The sequence below is a fragment of the Thermobia domestica genome, chromosome 1 (assembly GCF_964235325.1).
Source record: "Thermobia domestica chromosome 1, izTheDome1.hap1.1, whole genome shotgun sequence".
Lineage (NCBI taxonomy): Eukaryota > Metazoa > Arthropoda > Insecta > Zygentoma > Lepismatidae > Thermobia > Thermobia domestica.
Genome location: NC_137454.1, coordinates 386,183,510 through 386,201,193, shown reverse-complemented (window position 1 = coordinate 386,201,193; position 17,684 = coordinate 386,183,510). Strand labels below are relative to the sequence as shown.

At 37.4% G+C, this 17,684-nt stretch overlaps 1 protein-coding gene across 2 annotated transcripts in view; it reads right to left on the bottom strand.

Moving 5' to 3' along the window:
- The window catches only part of LOC145668351 (venom allergen 3-like), an 80,310-nt gene that overhangs the window by 14,260 nt on the left and 48,366 nt on the right, over window positions 1-17,684 (bottom strand). The window lies entirely within an intron of this gene.

Sequence of the window (17,684 nt, the reverse complement as noted above, 5' to 3'; positions counted from 1 at the left end):
GGGAGACCCGAGTTCGATTACTGGCAGGAGCTCATGTGGTTCGGATTCCACATTAATCAGTAGGCCCACGTCTCATATAGCCTCGCTGGTGAACGGGAAGTTAAACTCAACTCAAAATTTTTAGGACTGTACAAGAATGGTGTTAAAGAAGACAGCAGAGGAAGTGATTTAAAGACAAAACAATGTACAGAGTAAGTAATGGTTTGACTTTGAATGTCGAGAGGTAATACTACAAAAGAATAATGCATGGAAAAAGTGCTTCAAAAAGAAACTAGAGAGAACTATGAAAAATACAAAGAACTACAAGATACAGCGAATAACATTTTTAGGAGGAAAAAGAGGGATAGTATAAAGCAGACTATAGATGAAATTGAACAATTTAATAGAAAGAACAAGACAACACAGCTCTGTGTATCAATTAGTGAAATATTGAAAGGATATCAGCCTAGGTCTACAGGCTGTAGAGATTAAAACAGGATAGTTTTGGATGAGGATAAGGTAATGCAAAGATGGGCTAACATGTCCAGTAACAGATGAATGCAGAATTAATAAATATCAATCAAGGTGCAGATCATAAAATATACAAAGTGCAAAACAATTAGGAGGAAGGAATAGTAAAGCCAACCGAAGAAAAAGTATGCACAGCAAGTTGGGGGAAAACAGGGCTCTTGAAGAAGACGATATCGTGGAAAAAATGGTTAAACGTGATATACCTGAAAGTAAACAAGAAGTTTACAAGCTCATAGTGAAGTTGTGGGAGGAAGAAGGGGTACCTAATAGCTGAAAAGTAGGAATAATAAATAGACTGTCCAATTCATAAGGAAGACAAGAAGTTAGGTTGCAGATACTATAAGGAATCGCCTAAATAACACGAAATCGCCTTAATGTATTATACGAAGTGTTATCCACGGTAATGCATGAATGACTGAAAATATACTCTAAGAAGGTAATAGATCAATATTAAAATGGCTCAATATCAAAATGGATGGAAATAGAACCACAACGGATCAATTACTTCCATTAAAATAAACAACAGAAAAGCACTATGAATATAATGTTACGTTGCATATGTTATTTATACAGGGTGAGCACAAAGTCTTGTCACGATCCCGCTTGAAGTAGCAAATATTCAAACTATGTGAACTTTAGTTATAGCTATAGATATACACACTATTGATTGAAATGAAATCTTTGAGTTTTACGTCTCACGTTTATGCCGGTTAGGCTAAAAGAGACGGTGATGATGAGTAATGAATGAAATGGTAGTATGAAGAAAGTGGGAGGAAACGAGAGAACCCCGAGGAAACCCACGCACACGGTGCTTGTCCACCACAAAGTTCACTTGGCGGGGGCTGGGATCGAATCCGGGACCCCAAGCACCAGAGGTGAACGCTCTACCACTCAGCCACCGCTGCCTCACACTATTGATTGAGTTTCATGACACTTGTTAATTTAATGTCTAAAAGTTTAACGCATCAGTATGGGTTCCATCGTTCTCCGAACACAAAATAACATGTCGTCAGGTTCTGCCGGACATTCTCCTCAATATTGGTGGAATAATCTGTCTGAAAGCAAGTCTTACAGTTTTTTCAATTCATCGTAGCATAACGTTGTACTGCAATAATATTCTTGATGAATTGTCATAGGTCGTTAAGTCCGTGCTTAGAGGTGGTCAGCCAAGTGGAGCGGGCAACGAAGGCAATCCACGGCCAACCCAGCGCCCTGGAAACACTTCATAAAGATATTCTGGAACTGAAGTGGCAAAATGAGGAGGCGCTCTATCTTGCTGAACCGAACATTTTACTTTGAACCCTTGAGTTTTCAATATATATATATATATATATATATATATATATATATATATATATGGACCGCAAAATTTGTTTGTTGTCCACATCAGTCTATATCATGACATGGGGAGGGTATTCTCAATCCTCTCATAAAAGTAAGACTTTCTTTGACTAGAACACAACATTTCTTGCTCTGGAGCTTCGGTACATGGCGCATTCATAATTGAAAATCACTTTTCCACGTTTCCAGACAGTGTTAAACACCTGCAGAAGTGTGCTACATGCCTCCTTCCTTCGGTTCAATTCATTGTCAAATAATTTTTTGAGCAAATTTCGATCGATATGGGTGTAATTTTAAGTCATGTCTCATGAGTTTACGCAGAGTTGACCGATGTATACCTTCCACCGATGTGACCTTCCACTGAACTTGTTCTCGGACCCACCTGATCCCAAGATGGTAGATCAGACGTGAACGCAACTTTCTTTATACACAACGATTCTAATTGCGTCTCATTATCTGGATCCTGGAATTCCATCAAGAAGGAATTCACCTTATCCACTTTTTGGAGATTTTTGTCTGGTACGCCTTCTCCTACTACATCAATCTCAGATGTTTCTAATTTACGCAAATTTTTAGGCAGTCCTTCTGGAGGAGGATAATACTTTTTTTAACCTGTCGATGGCTATAGAATCAATCTTTATTAGACCTCGAGGAGTTCGGTACGTCACAGGCAGAAACTACTGTAGGTCCAAAGAACGTTCGCTGTCCATTGCATCTCTTCACCAAAATAATCCGGCTATTCCATGGAAACGTTCCTTCGGGATAGGGCGTTTTTGTTGACAGGCGTGGTGTTGGAAAGGAAATTCTCGTACTCAAATCCACGGTCGAGTCCCACATCATCTTCTGACCAACTCCAGATATCGGCAAACTGGTAGATTAAGTCGTAAAAACGCTCCCAATCTTTTGGAGACAAATTTGGGTTGACATATACTCTTTTCGGGTCACACATCTTTCTAGACTGTTCCAACTTCTCTGGAAACGGCAAAGATTCTTCTGATGCTGTCAATGTCCTCCTTTCTAGTTCATCGGATACTTCCTCGAACTCCTCAGCATCGCCTATGTTTGTTCCTTGGCGGAATTTCACCGTGTTGACGGTGGCATTGGTTACAAACACCACTGGGCACTCACAATCTACTATCACTCTCGGGATAAAAATTCCTAACATTTCATCTATACGTTGAAATGGTAACAGTAACGCCTTTTCCCGGTAATGTTCCAACAGGAACGTAGTTTCGCTAAAGTGTGCTAACGAGGTGGTAAAATAGTATTCTCTAGACTAAAAATATCCCTAGATTCCCGAGCGATTCTAGATATTAATACTTCAGATAAATTAACCTCTAAGTTCCTAGGTGGTAACGTCCTGGACGGAGGACGTACAAAACGATACAAGGTCAAATTCTGCTTATCATAACTTATGATAGCTCTATGTTTTTCTAAGAAACCTACCCCAACCAGAGGATCATAATCAAAATTCGGAATTATCCTAAAAACGTGTGTAAAAGATCTGTTCCCTAGGAAAAATTTCAGCAAGGCGATCTCGGATACTTGAATGCTTTTTCCCGTAACTCCCTTTAATCTGGTGCTAAGACGAAAACAACTCGCGTTCTTCGGAACTAGATTCTCCCCGAGACAACTTATCTGACTACCAGAATCTATCATGATATTAACTTGCTGACCATCTAAAAGAGCAGAAACATGTGGTAGTTCATTAGAAGATATAATGGGAACTATAACGCACCTCCGAACAGATTCGTCCGTCATCTACTCTGTTTTTGAGTTTAAAGACGCCCTACAGTATCGTGCAATATGGTTAGGCATGCTGCATTTATAACAAACAATAGGACCCTTACTAGGAGTCGAACCCTGGGTCTGTGAAGAGGATTGTGTGGAAGAACCTGAATTGTTTTTAATATTGGTGTTGTTATTGTTCCTACGGTGCTGACGACTATCACTTCTTTCGTTATTACCCTGACCTACATTCCTTTGCTGACTTTTCCTATTTTGTTCTTGATCACTACCTTGATGTTCATTATTTGACGTTAACTCGGATATCTGTAGAGTCATTTTTGCTATTTGCTGTTGCAAGTCATTCACTTGATCGCTAATTGCCCTAGTCTGCTCTTTTTGTGCTGTGGCTGACTGCACGAAATTCTCTGGCCTATAAAGCAGACTTTGAATTGTTGACTCCGCACTCCTACATATCTGACTGTCAACTTGATTTGGCGGAAGCACTAACGAGTGCAAGACCGCAGAATTCTTTTTAAAGAATTTTTCCAGCTCTCTCCTCTTGAGTAATAGCCGAGTCTTTTCTTCCAGTACTAAATCACTCAATAACGCAGCCACCGTAACGTATTCTTTTCGAATGACGACCTTGAAAAAGTCGGGCAATAACCCATCTATGATAAGTTGTATCTGCTTTTTCTCAGGTGCGTTAGAATCTGCTCTCAGAATGAGACCCTGTTTTGCATAGACATAGTCAACAACTGACTCATCGTCGCCCTGTTCCCTCCTCGCATTTAGACCTCTGTCAACTGAGGTACCAAATTATCCTTAAACGCTGTTATCAATGCCTGTTTAAATTACTCATAAGACATCTGAGCAAAATTCGGCCCTTTCTTTCCATAGATGTAAACGAAGATTCGGCTGAACCCCTAAGCAGATTCCCAAGTACTAGTTTCCGTCTTAACCCATCCCAACCTTTAATGTCAGCTATAGACTCATATTTTCGTACAAAACGTTCCACGTCTTCCCCTAACCTGGCGTAGAAAGGTTCTGGTCTAACTATGGTATTAAAATAGGCAACGGTTGGTTATCACCTCCTGACGCCATATCTAAAATGGGCTTCTCAACGGTAACTTCTAAAGAATCGGGTGTAATATCAGATAAGACCTCAGAAAATTCTAATTTTTTACGAAGCTGGTCTAAATAGTTTCTGGTAAACTTAGCCGATACACAGGACGAACACGCCACGGAGTCGAAATAAATCGTGTCACTGAGATTCAAAAAGTGATCACCCGGTACTAAACGTTCGTGAACAACACGTCGCAACATATACACAAAAATGAACTAAAATGGGCACTAGTTTAACAAAATACACTGTGTCAGAATATCACTACTTAAGTCTAAATTACGCATGCAAAAACTGAGAGGGAGGAAGACAGATAAAGGATAACTTAAAGCACAAGAGGTAATTGGGGCTTCTCCACCACTCTTTAAAGAATTGAAGAGAAAAGAAAACAAGTCTTGGGAATGAGAAAGAAGGTGAACTAATAGCTTTTGAGTAATAGATAATAGTGTAATACAGAAAGGGTGGCGGAGGGGAAGTGGTAGTGAAACTGATCAGAAAAAACTTAATTGAAAGTCTGTAAAGACGAAACCAGCATCTGCACTATTTTACAGTTGGGGAATATAGGAAAAATTACAAAGAAAAGGCCAGCATCTGCATTTTACGGGTTTAAAAAAGAGAAAAATCAGCATCTCCACCATTTTACGGTTGCTTAATTTGAAAAGAATTTTCAAAGAAAGCTGTGTCGTCAATGAGAATTTATGGGAGGTTTCTCATTGGTAGATCGGGTCCTGAGACCGGACGACACCCGTCTGATTTTAAGAGAAATAAAAGCAAGGATTTCTAGACGTTTGAAGAGAGAGAGTGAGTAGGTGAGGGGTGAGGAAAAGAAGGGATCTGACGTCACAATACCTGCTGTTCCATTTTCTCTGCTGGGTTTCCTGATATCTTCTTGGTGATCGTCCGATGTCCCGCCTGTCGTTGACCGAATTACTGATCGTTCGGATCGTTTACTAAATTACCCTCTCCGATGTTGTCTAGCCGACTCCAGAGATTGTTCCCGACTGACTCCCGTGCTCTCCCGGACCGACTCCGTTGACAGTCTTTTCGACAACTTCACGACTGACTCCAAAGATAACTCCGAAGACTGCCTCTCGTCTGACTCTGGAGACTAACTCCCCGTTTCCGGGTTGAAGAGAGTATTTAAAGACCAAAATCTGCTGGTATTCTTGCTGACTCCAAACACGTGTAGATGAGATGATTTCGTCTCAACAGGTACTCTTGACGTCAGAGATGGTTAAATAATTGGGAAAGGAGCTATCTCATTGTCAGCTTTATTACATAAAATACACATTGACACAATACATTACATAACATACACAAACACTTCCACGATTTAGCAACGAAAACACAAAACTACAGAAGAGAACATTGACTGAATTCTCAGACGTAAATGAGTTTCACTAGCTAAGTCTTCCGAATGACTATCGTTGTTGATGCATACAAACAGTTTTATGTAATTAGAAAAAAATGAATAGTCTCACATCACTGATGATAAGTCTTAATAAAAATTATGTTTCTCAGGCTGTCAATAAATGAATATGTGGGCATCCAACATAAATCAATAAATAATAAATACTGGACTCTTCACACAAGTTCCGCGTAGGTGATTTGCTTGGCGATCTTTCCACTGACGCCGTGACTTCTCTACATTGTTTCAGTAGTAATTGCGTGACTTGAGGCCATTTTTACCGCCCCTTGGAGCGAGGCGCCCGCCGCCGCCGCCAAAATTTGCGCCCCGGGCACCCGGCGCCCATTTTTGGGGTTACGTGGCCCGGGGTCAATGACCTAGGGGGCGCCCCCGCCGCCAAAATTTTGCGCCCCCGGGCGCCCGGCGCCCATTTTTTGGGTTACGTGGCCCGGGGTCAATAACCTAGGGGTACATAGGATCACCCCTTTTAGATTTTGGTAGGGGTACCATGGCCCACCCCCCTAATTTTTGGCAGGGGCACCTAGGACCATCCCCCTTAAATTTTGGAAATTGCCAAATCTAAAAATTTGGTGTGGTAGCCTAGGACCATAGTATGTACTTCTATCAGTATTGGGTGTCTATGTCATTCCCTTTCATGGGTAAAAAAATTGCCAAAAATTCAAATTTCGGGGTTTTTTGACCTAATTTATCCCCTTGGATGAGGTGTTATTATCCTATATGGTTATATGGGCGTATACAGGGGTCCATTACCTTTCATAAGATATGGATATATTAATACACCCCTTGAAAAATTTGGGAAGGGTACCTTGGCCCACCCCTTAAATTTTGGAAATTGACCAATTTAAACATTGGGTATTATAGTACAGGATCCTAATATGTATTATGATAAATTTGGGTGGTCCACCTCGTTCCCTTTTAGGGGTACAAAATTGCCAAAAATATAAACGTAAGCAATACGTTGTACCACGTGTTTGTTCTTTTGGCCCAATTTATTTCCTTGGATGAGGTCCTATTACCTTATATGGTTATATGGTTATGTATAGGGGTCTATTCCCTATCATAAGACATAGGTACATTTGTGCACCCCTTTAAAATTTGGGAGGGGTACCTTGGCCCACCCCTTAAATTTTAGAAATTGACCATTTTACATATTTAGTATAATAGTACAGGATCCTAATATGTATTATGATAAATTTGGGTGGTCCACCTCGTTCCCTTTTAGGGGTACAAAATTGCCAAAAATATAAACGTAAGCAATACGTTGTACCACGTGTTTGTTCTTTTGGCCCAATTTATTTCCTTGGATGAGGTCCTATTACCTTATATGGTTATATGGTTATGTATAGGGGTCTATTCCCTATCATAAGACATAGGTACATTTGTGCACCCCTTTAAAAATTTGGGAGGGGTACCTTGGCCCACCCCTTAAATTTTAGAAATTGTCATTTTACATATTTGGTATAATAGTATAGGACCCTAATATATATATATTACTATAAATTTGGGTGGCCCACCTCGTTCCCTTTCATGGGTACGAAATTGCCAAATTTTAATACTTTCACGTGTTTGGTTTTTGACCTAATTTATCCCCTTGGATGAGGTATTATTACCCTATATGGTTATATGAACGTATACAGGGGTCCATTACCTTTCACAAGACATGGGTATATTAATGCATCCCTTGAAAAATTTGGGAGAGGTACCTTAGCACACCCCTTAAATTTTGGAAATTGACCAATTTAAACATTGGGTATTATAGTACAGGATCCTAATATGTATTATGATAAATTTGGGTGGTCCACCTCGTTCCCTTCTAGGTGTAAAAAAATTGCCAAAATATAAACGTAAGCAAGACGTAGTACCACGTGTTTGGTTTTTGGTCGATTTTATCCCCTTTGATGAGGTGTTATTATCCTATATAGTTATATGGTCATGTTAGGGGTCCATTACCTATCATAAGACATAGGTACATTTGTGCACCCCTTTAAATTTTTGGGAGGGGTACCTTGGCCCACCCCTTTAATTTTGGAAATTGTCCAATTTAAACATTTGGTATTATAGTATAGGACACTAATATAGATCACTATAAATTTGGGTGGTCCACCTCGTTCCCTTTTAGGGGTACAAAATTGCCAAAATTTTAGTACAACCACGTGTTTGGTATTTGGTATATTTTATCCCCCTTTGATGAGGTCCTATTACCTTATATGGTTATATGGTCATATATATGGGGTCCATTATCTATCATAAGACATAGGTACATTGGTGCAACCCCGGGAGGGGTACCTTGACCCACCCCTTAAATTTTGGAAATTGCTCAATTTAAACATTTGGTATTATAGTACTGGATCCTAACATGTATTATGATAAATTTGGGTGGTCCACCTCGTTCCCTTCTAGGGGTACAAATTTGCCAAAATATAAACGTAAGCAATACGTTGTACCACGTGTTTGTTCCTTTGGCCCAATTTATTTTCTTGGATGAGGTCCTATTACCTTATATGGTTATATGGTTATGTACAGGGGTCTATTCCCTATCATAAGACATAGGTACATTTGTGCACCCTTTAAAAAATTTGGGAGGGGTACCTTGGCCCACCCCTTAAATTTTAGAAATTGCTCAATTTAAACATTTGGTATTATAGTACTGGATCCTAACATGTATTATGATAAATTTGGGTGGTCCACCTCGTTCCCTTTCATGGGTACGAAATGCCAAATTTTAGTACAACCACGTGTTTCGTTTTTGACCTAATTTATCCTCTTGGATGAGGTCCTATTACTTTATATGGTTATATGGTTATGTATTGGGGTGTATTCCCTATCATAAGACATAGGTACATTTGTGCCCCCCTTTAAAAAATTTGGGAGGGGTACCTTGGCCCACCTCTTAAATTTTAGAAATTGACCATTTTACATATTTGGTATAATAGTATAGGACCCTAATATATATTACTATACATTTGGATGGTCCACCTCGTTCCCTTTCATGGGTACGAAATTGCCAAATTTTAGTACAGCCACGTGTTTCGTTTTTGACCTAATTTATTCCCTTGGATGAGGTCCTATTACCTTATATGGTTATATGGTCATGTATATAGGTTCATTTCATATCATAAGACATGAGTACATTGATGCACCCTTTAAAATTTGGGAGGGGTATCTTGACTCATCCACTCAGTTTTAGAAATTGTTTAATATAAGCATTTGGTATCTTCGTACAGGTCTTCAATATGTACGACTATAAATTTGGATGGTCCACATCGTTCCCTTTCATGGGTAAAGAACTACCAAAAATCAAATTTCGGAGGTTATTGACTCCTATTTAGCACGTTATATGGTTTATTACCTCTATATGTTTATGTTCTCTTTTAAATTTGGGAAGTATAAAATAACATAATTTGGTAAACGTTTTCTAGGACCCATTGGTGTTCCTCTTATGGCCAAATATTCAAAATTTAAAGGTTATTAAGCGGCTTTATTATTAAATGAGTACAGGATTTATTACTTTTCCATAAGACACAGGTGTATTTGTGTATCAATCTTAAAATTTGGGAGGGGTACATTTCTTATTGTCATATCAATAATTGGTAAATGTTCTTTTGGTAAATCATTGTGAAATATTAGTATGATCACGTGATCAGTTATTGACCTATGATGGGATTAGGAGTCCAGGACATTGGTACATTTAAACTTTGTAGGATAATTTGAGAATGCGTCATTGGAATTGATTATTCCAGCCAAATATAAACGTAAGCAATACGATGTACCACGTGATTGACCTTGATGAGGTAGTGTACAGGGATACATAGCTAACCTTATTGAAACTTATGACTCATAGTCTTAAGGGAATACATGCTACAACACTGGAAAAGTTATTGTTGATGCAATTTGATTGGTTGATCACTATCTTTCGTGCAATCTGATTGGCTGATCACTGTCTTTCGTGCAATCTGATTGGTTGATGAGTTTCAAATCTTTGCTGCATTCAGTTTTGTTTTAACATTTAAAAAGTTTGAAACTTTGGTTTGACATTTTTTCGTTTGATATTTTTAGTTTAAAAATGTTTGTTTCGAAAATTTTTGTTTGAAAATTTTGTTTCAAAATTTTGTTTGAAACTTTTCGTTTGAAATTTTTGTTGAAAAATTTTTGTTTGAAAATTTTGTTTTAATTTTTTTTGTAAATTTTTGTTTCAATTTTTTTGTTTAAACTTTTTTCGTTTGAAATTTTTCGTTTCCAAAAATTTTTTTCTGTTTAAAAATTTTTGTTTGAACAGTTTTGTTTGGAAAATTTTGTTTCAAATTTTTTTGTTTGAAAATTTTTGTTTGACATTTTTTTTAAAAGTTTGTACCCTCATTAGTAAAGAACCAGAACTGTTTAGAACTAAAACCTCTGGCAACATTGTGGTGCAATAGTACACGTCAGAACATGATAATGCAACGTCATCAGTTTTGCATCATATATAAGTATCGTTCGCGTTAGTATTCATGATAACATCATCATGGCTACTTGTCTGCAGTTTCTAAACACACGTGATGTGATGAAATCATTTATCAAGATTACTGATTTACAACAGAATGTACCTTATAGAATCTTAGCTAGCCAAATGATCCCTACAAAGTTTGGATTAAGAATCGTAGTGAAGCTTGAAAATGATAAGAATATAATTTTACCAGCAAGATATTTACCCATGGAAGCATCAAAACAAGAAGAACTGCTGCGTTTCTTAAATACTGGATCTGTATCTTTATGTTACAAAGGATTCTTGGGTCGAAGTCATCAATTTGAATTTAGTACACAGCCAGATTCGTCAGCAATTGTGATGAAATCATGAATTCAAACGTCAGCACATTCCTTTGACGTCAGACATAGTTGTATGAATGTGGTTGGTCAGCATGACGTCAGCAACTGTGATAAAACCATGAATTCAAACGTCAGCACATTCCTTTCCAATGACGTGAGCCGTAGTTCTATAAATCAACCAATACAGTGTCATCCCACGAAATCATTTGAGCAAGTGCTTTTCAGGAGGAAAGATGTGTACTTCTAACGATAAAGAGTTCATCTTTGCAAGCTATTATCCAATAAATATATTTCAAACAAAACATGTGATGATTGGTATCAGTGCTAGAACATTTGAACCTGTGATTCGATTGGGCAAAGCAGAACAATTTGGTGTACAACTGACCTGTGAAGAATGGCAAATATTATGTTCACGAATCGACCAAATGAACGATTATTTTCATGATGAGCTAAATGTGACCATAGTCAAATCATTAGGCTCAAATCATGAAGTGGTGATGCGTACAGTCCTCGAAGAGAAGATGGTGCTGTTACGTAAAAAGAGTACATTCCATGTCCCTCGCAACATGGTGTATCTAACGCAAACGAAATGGAACAAATTCATCAGCGTATTTCAGTGTGTGAAACATGCAGTGGAAGTGTGCAACAAAACAAGTATATTCCTGAAAAAGTACTATTTTGAAAAATGTGTTATGCATATTGTACAACATGTATCTAGATATTGTGATGGTTGTCAACATCGTTCGTGGGTGCATACCTGTATTGATAAACAGTTTATTTGTGATCAAATGGACATTGAGTTTCCACCAATTGATATTGCAATAGACCTTAAAAGACTTCAACTGGAATTAAAATTATATGCTAAAGACAAACTAGTGCAAGAAGTTCAAAATACATTGTATCGACAATATCCAGATCATATATCTGGTATGGATGTATGTGGAGTGTAATAAAATGATCCATTTCAATGATTTGTGTTTTTTCATTTTAAGTACAGCCCCATGTTCTGACGTGTACTATTGCATCATGAAAAAAAAATATTGACAAAGGTTTTTGTTGTAAACAGTTCCGGTTCTTTACTAATGAGTGCACAATCTTTAAAAAAAAATGTCAAACCAAACTTTGAAACAAAATTTTTGAAACAAAAAATTTGGAAACAAAATTTTGAAACGAAAAAAATTTTCAAACAAAATTTTGAAAAAAATTCAAAACAAAAAAATTTGGAAACGAAAAATTTCAAAACAAAAAATTCGAAACAAAAAATTTCAAACAAAAAAATTGTATACAAAAAATTTCAAACAAAATTTTGCAACAAAAAAATTTGAAACAAAAATTTTCAAACAAAAAATTTTGAAACAAATTTCAAACAAAATTCTGAAACAAAAAAATTCAAACACAAATTTGAAACAAGAGTTTTCAAACAAACTTTCAAACAAAAAATTTTCAAAGTGAAAAAAAAATTACGTTTCACGGTTAACCGTCAAACTTTATCCGGTTTTTAACTATTCGATTAACAAACGGTTTTGATCATATTTATTAGTGAGTGCAAAATGTTGAACGAAACCAAGATTTTTAAATGTTAAACAAAACTTAAAACTGAATGCAGCAAAGATTTGAAAATCAGCAACCAATCAGATTGCACGAAAGATAGTGATCAGCCAATCAGATTGCACGAAAGATAGTGATCAACCAATCAAATTGCATCAACAATAACTTTGCTAGTGTTGTAGCATGTATTCCCTTAAGACTATGAGTCATAAGATTCAATAAGGTTAGCTATCAGATTTCTAAAACTCAAGGTCAATCACGTGGTACATCGTATTGCTTACGTTTATATTTGGCTGTAATAATCAATTCCAATGACGCATTCTCAAATTATCCTACAAAGTTTAAATGTACCAATGTCCTGGACTCCTAATCCCATCATAGGTCAATAACTGATCACGTGATCATACTAATATTTCACAATGATTTACCAAAAGAACATTTACCAATTATTGATATGACAATAAGAAATGTACCCCTCCCAAATTTTAAGATTGATACACAAATACACCTGTGTCTTATGGAAAAGTAATAAATCCTGTACTCATTTAATAATAAAGCCGCTTAATAACCTTTAAATTTTGAATATTTGGCCATAAGAGGAACACCAATGGGTCCTAGAAAACGTTTACCAAATTATGTTATTTTATACTTCCCAAATTTAAAAGAGAACATAAACATATAGAGGTAATAAACCATATAACGTGCTAAATAGGAGTCAATAACCTCCGAAATTTGATTTTTGGTAGTTCTTTACCCATGAAAGGGAACGATGTGGACCATCCAAATTTATAGTCGTACATATTGAAGACCTGTACGAAGATACCAAATGCTTATATTAAACAATTTCTAAAACTGAGTGGATGAGTCAAGATACCCCTCCCAAATTTTAAAGGGTGCATCAATGTACTCATGTCTTATGATATGAAATGAACCTATATACATGACCATATAACCATATAAGGTAATAGGACCTCATCCAAGGGAATAAATTAGGTCAAAAACGAAACACGTGGCTGTACTAAAATTTGGCAATTTCGTACCCATGAAAGGGAACGAGGTGGACCATCCAAATGTATAGTAATATATATTAGGGTCCTATACTATTATACCAAATATGTAAAATGGTCAATTTCTAAAATTTAAGAGGTGGGCCAAGGTACCCCTCCCAAATTTTTTAAAGGGGGGCACAAATGTACCTATGTCTTATGATAGGGAATACACCCCAATACATAACCATATAACCATATAAGGTAATAGGACCTCATCCAAGAGGATAAATTAGGTCAAAACGAAACACGTGGTTGTACTAAAATTTGGCATTTCGTACCCATGAAAGGGAACGAGGTGGACCACCCAAATTTATCATAATACATGTTAGGATCCAGTACTATAATACCAAATGTTTAAATTGAGCAATTTCTAAAATTTAAGGGGTGGGCCAAGGTACCCGTCCCAAAAATTTCAAGGGGTACACAAATGTACCTATGTCTTATGATAGGGAATAGACCCCTGTACATAACCATATAACCATATAAGGTAATAGGACCTCATCCAAGAAAATAAATTGGACCAAAGGAACAAACACGTGGTACAACGTATTGCTTACGTTTATATTTTGGCAAATTTGTACCCCTAGAAGGGAACGAGGTGGACCACCCAAATTTATCATAATACATGTTAGGATCCAGTACTATAATACCAAATGTTTAAATTGAGCAATTTCCAAAATTTAAGGGATGGGTCAAGGTACCCCTCCCGGGGTTGCACCAATGTACCTATGTCTTATGATAGATAATGGACCCCATATATATGACCATATAACCATATAAGGTAATAGGACCTCATCAAAGGGGGATAAAATATACCAAATACCAAACACGTGGTTGTACTAAAATTTTGGCAATTTTGTACCCCTAAAAGGGAACGAGGTGGACCACCCAAATTTATAGTGATCTATATTAGTGTCCTATACTATAATACCAAATGTTTAAATTGGACAATTTCCAAAATTAAAGGGGTGGGCCAAGGTACCCCTCCCAAAAATTTAAAGGGGTACACAAATGTACCTATGTCTTATGATAGGGAATTGACCCCTATACATGACCATATAATCATATAAGGTAATAGGACCTCATCCAAGAAAATAAATTGGGCCAAAGAACAAACACGTGGTACAACGTATTGCTTACGTTTATATTTTTGGCAATTTTGTACCCCTAGAAGGGAACGAGGTAGACCACCCAAATTTATCATAATACATATTAGGGTCCTGTACTATAATACCCAATGTTTAAATTGGTCAATTTCCAAAATTTAAGGGGTGGGCCCAGGTACCCCTCCCAAATTTTTAAAGGAGTGCACAAATATACCCATATGTTATGAAAGGTAATGGACCCTGTATACGCCCATATAACTATATAGGATAAAATCGACCAAATACCAAACACGTTTTTGTACTAAAATTTTGGCAATTTTGTACCCCTAAAAGGGAACGAGGTGGAACCCCCAAATTTATAGTGATCTATATTAGTGTCCTATACTATAATACCAAATGGTTAAATTGTCAATTTCCAAAATTAAAGGGGTGGGCCAAGGTACCCCTCCCAAAAATTTAAAGGGGTGCACAAATGTACCTATGTCTTATGATAGGTAATGGACCCCTAACATGACCATATAACTATATAGGATAATAACACCTCATCAAAGGGGATAAAATCGACCAAAACCCAAACACGTGGTACTACGTCTTGCTTACGTTTATATTTTGGCAATTTTTTTACACCTAGAAGGGAACGAGGTGGACCACCCAAATTTATCATAATACATATTAGGATCCTGTACTATAATACCCAATGTTTAAATTGGTCAATTTCCAAAATTTAAGGGGTGGGCTAAGGTACCCCTCCCAAATTTTTCAAGGGGTGCATTAATATACCCATGTCTTGTGAAAGGTAATGGACCCCTGTATACGTTCATATAACCATATAGGGTAATAATACCTCATCCAAGGGGATAAATTAGGTCAAAAACCAAACACGTGAAAGTATTAAAATTTGGCAATTTCGTACCCATGAAAGGGAACGAGGTGGACCACCCAAATTTATAGTAATATATATATATATTAGGGTCCTATACTATTATACCAAATATGTAAAATGGTCAATTTCTAAAATTTAAGAGGTGGGCCAAGGTACCCCTCCCAAATTTTTAAAGGGGTGCACAAATAAATGTACCTATGTCTTATGATAGGGAATAGACCCCTATACATAACCATATAACCATATAAGGTAATAGGACCTCATCCAAGGAAATAAATTGGGCCAAAAGAACAAACACGTGGTACAACGTATTGCTTACGTTTATATTTTGGCAAATTTGTACCCCTAAAAGGGAACGAGGTGGACCACCCAAATTTATCATAATACATATTAGGATCCTGTACTATTATACTAAATATGTAAAATGGTCAATTTCTAAAATTTAAGGGGTGGGCCAAGGTACCCCTCCCAAATTTTTAAAGGGGTGCACAAATGTACCTATTTCTTATGATAGGGAATAGACCCCTATACATAACCATATAACCATATAAGGTAATAGGACCTCATCCAAGGAAATAAATTGGGCCAAAAGAACAAACACGTGGTACAACGTATTGCTTACGTTTATATTTTGGCAAATTTGTACGCCTAAAAGGGAACGAGGTGGACCACCCAAATTTATCATAATACATATTAGGGTGCAGTACTATAATACCCAATGTTTAAATTGGTCAATTTCCAAAATTTAAGGGGTGGGCCAAGGTACCCTTCCCAAATTTTTCAAGGGGTGCATTAATATATCCATATCTTATGAAAGGTAATGGACCCCTGTATATGCCCATATAACCATATAGGATAATAACACCTCATCCAAGGGGATAAATTAGGTCAAAAAACCCCGAAATTTGAATTTTTGGCAATTTTTTTACCCATGAAAGGGAATGACATAGACACCCAATACTGATAGAAGTACATACTATGGTCCTAGGCTACCACACCAAATTTTTAGATTTGGCAATTTCCAAAATTTAAGGGGGATGGTCCTAGGTGCCCCTGCCAAAATTTAGGGGGGTGGGCGATGGTACCCCTACCAAAATCTAAAAGGGGTGATCCTATGTACCCCTAGGTTATTGACCCCGGGCCACGTAACCCAAAAAATGGGCGCCGGGCGCCCGGGGGCGCAAAATTTTAGCAGCGGCGGGCGCCCCCTAGGTCATTGACCCCGGGCCACGTAACCCCAAAAATGGGCGCCGGGCGCCCGGGGCGCAAAATTTTGGCGGCGGGGGCGCCCCCTAGGTCATTGACCCCCGGCCACGGAACCCCAAAATGGGCGCCGGGCGCCCGGGGCGCAAAATTTTGGCGGCGGCGGCGGGCGCCTCGCTCCAGGGGGCGGTAAAAGTGGCCTCAAGTCACGCAATTACTACTGTTTCTCTAGTGTTTATGGTTTATCTCTTCCTGGTTTATCCTTAACACTGTTAGTAGAAAACAGTTTCTGTTCTCAACGCAAAAGTGTTCTCTTTGGAGGGGATCTCGTCCAAATTGTAGCTGAAAAAATGCATACCCACCTCTCGTGAACCCAAATTCTTGTGATGGTGCATTTCTCAATGGTATAATCACTTGTGTCACTCATTTTTATATCTGGTATAAGAAAATACATTGTAATTGCGTCATGTATCTATACAGTTTATCTTAGCCTGGTTATTTTATACTTTAAGGGATGTGACTGGACTTTGTGCCTGCCCCAAAGATTTCAAGAGTGCTTTCGATAGTGTTAATATATCAGTAATTTACATACTGAATTAATTTGGAATACCTCGGAAATTAGTGACACCAATAGAAATTGACAATAGAACAATCAAAGGCTATAGAGTAATAATAGGAGATATTTACAACTGACCATTTGAATATAATAAAATACTTAAACAAGCGGATGGAGTCTGGAGAACATTTTCCAATATAGATTTACACAGAACCATAAATAAAAGACAAACAAGATATTATATTGATAAAACTAAAAGAAATATGATTCTATACAAGAGCATTTCCAGAACGAACTTTCAAAAAATATTTTTTCTTATCAACTTCTACAGGCTTTATACCAATCGTTCTATTATAATGCATCTATCCATTTATAATTTCCTTGAGTGCTAATTTTTTTTTCATGTGT